This window comes from Agelaius tricolor, unplaced genomic scaffold, assembly GCF_023055355.1.
Source record: "Agelaius tricolor isolate 1412-34295 unplaced genomic scaffold, bAgeTri1.0.p SCAF_32, whole genome shotgun sequence".
Taxonomy (NCBI): Eukaryota; Metazoa; Chordata; class Aves; order Passeriformes; family Icteridae; genus Agelaius; species Agelaius tricolor.
Window position 1 is genome coordinate 4855356 of NW_027269292.1, and position 2543 is coordinate 4857898.

A 2543-nucleotide genomic window follows, 5' to 3' on the forward strand; every position below is an offset into this window, starting at 1 on the left:
GAAAAGAGGAAGATGTGGTTATGAACAGAGGAAAAAGATTAATTCAGCTCAGACTCCATCAGAGGAAATATTCCCAGACAGGAAATTATTACTGCTGTATTGCTACAAGTTACTCTTTCTAACCGAGACCATGACTTTTTCCTTTCAAATACAATAATTAATATGATATCCTGCATAACTCTTTTCACTCAGTGGAATGGAGCATCAAACATGAAATTGGCACAGAAAGGTGGATGCACCAGCAGTTCTTTAACCACTGATCCTTTGAAATCCTTCTTTGCCAAGTCTCAGAACTCACTGAGACTTCCAAAGAAGAAATTCTGTGATTTCCTTCCCTCCTTTTTTTATTTTTTTTTTTCCTTTTCCCCTGCTATTTCTTGACTGCCTTATTCCATGGATGTTTAGCATGTGCCTGCTGGTTTCTCTGCTCCCCACTTCCTTTTCACATCGTTCCTAATGGGCCTTTAAGGACATCTCCGTGTTCCTGTGGTGTTATTTATGGCTCTGACATCACCCCTCAAGGTGAACAGCTCTTTGCAGCAGGGCTTGGACTCTTTCACAGCAGATCTGCCTGCTGCTTTCTATAAAAACAGGAAAGCAGCTGCAGCTTTTATAGGTGAGAACGAAGGCTTCTCCCTCTTCTTTACGTCCACTTTGTCGCAGGGAAGTTCAGAATGAGCTCTGGGGGGAGAAACACAAAGGCTGAGTGTGGTCTGACGAGGCTGAGTTTTATCTGTCAGCCTCCAGCTGACGTGAAATGAAAGGCAGAAAAGCCATTCCAGATGTTTTTATTGTCACTCATGGCTTACATGGACGCAGGGTGGGCAGAAAATGGGGAAGGAAAAAAGTGGCCTTGGCTCGCAGGATCAGGTTTTTCTTTGTGAAAACTTCTTTTTAAATATTGTGTGTGCACGATGTCTTTGCTGAGTGAGAATAAATCTGTGAAAAAATACAGTGAAATTAAGAAATAAGCAGGTGGTTGCTAAGGTTGGAAGTCCAGGGAGACCTGCTGTCATTAATTAATATTGATGCTAATTTGCCTAATGAGCGTTAAATCACATTCAACCTGGCCAAAATGTAGGGGCCAATATTTCAAATACAAACCAGGTACCAACAGGTTCTCATTTTGGAAGGTGTTCAGATTCCTTTGAGATTTCTGGAGCGTGGGTGCAATGGGAGAGAAAGGATGAGGAACTTTGGTTTTTGTTCAAAAATGCTGAGCAATTTGGGCATGAATCTGTAAATGACACCCTTAGATCAGGTACAGGCAGCTGCTGAGAGGGTGAGACTGAGATTGAATGGCAGGAAAAACATCCAGATGTGGATATCTGGACGAGATGAGCTGGAGCAAGAAGAATGAATAAAAAACTTAATTAAAAATATCAACAAATCCCAGGCACTGGGAGCTCTTTCATTACAGAGGCAGAGCAGGTTTATTAGATCTCCACTTGTCACTCCAAGAGCTCATTTGCTAAAGAGAACTTGCAAAGAGAACCATGAAAACCATGGTTTCTAGAACCAGCAGCTAATTATTAAAAAAAAAAAAAAATTAATTACTCCAAGGTGGAGTTTTTTCCCCCTCTTTTTAAATTGCATTTTTAAAAGAAGTTGTTTCTATTATTCACACTTTTAACTGGTGTGAACGAAGTGATATCATGGAGTACAAAACACACCTTTGCCTCCAGCCCTTTGTGCACTTAACCCAATGAAGCTCCTGGAACAGCTGGAAGGTCTGAGTGGCTGGGTGGGTCAGATGGAAAATTCCCAGTGTTGTCACCTCTGGGATATGTCTTTGTGTTGGAAAATAATGAAAATTCATTAAACCCTTTTGCTCATCCACGGGAGGCCTGCAGGTGCTGATCCATTCAGGGAGGTTTGTGTTCCAAACCTCTCCATGGAACAACAGGGAGTAAATACAGCGAAAAACAAAAAAAATCAGCTCTGTTCTGATGGAAAATTCCCACTTGTTTCCAGTTTCAGTGCTCCTAAATGAAGAACTAAACCAAAATTATCTTCACCTACGGAGTGCAGTTTGTGCAGGTGTTCCTCCCTCCATGAATTCACAGATTCACACAGAATCACAGAATCATGAGGCTGGAAAAGATCTCCAAGATCATTGAGTCCAACCTGTGCCCTCACACCTCAACCAGACTCTAGCACCATGTCCAGTCTTTTTTTATACACATCCAGAGATGGTGATTCCACCACCATCCTGGGAAGAGCATTCCAGTGCTTTATTATTCTTTTGGTGAACAACGTTTTCCTAATATCCAACCTATACCCTCCCAAATCGTGCCCCAAACTCTGGGTATGGTGTTTGCCACACCACAAGCTCCTCTAGACACCAAATTTTAGGCCTCTGAGTGTTTCTGACTCAATTTCTCCTCCAAAATGGATAATTTGGTGTGCCAGAGCAGGGCTGAGCTGCTGCAGGCTCCAGCAGCAACAAGAAGCTTTATTTTACTGAATGAGTGGTCAAACATTTTTCCCGGAGCTCCCAGCTGGAGTTCCAGGCTGTTTCTCTATGGCCTCAGGTCAAATAA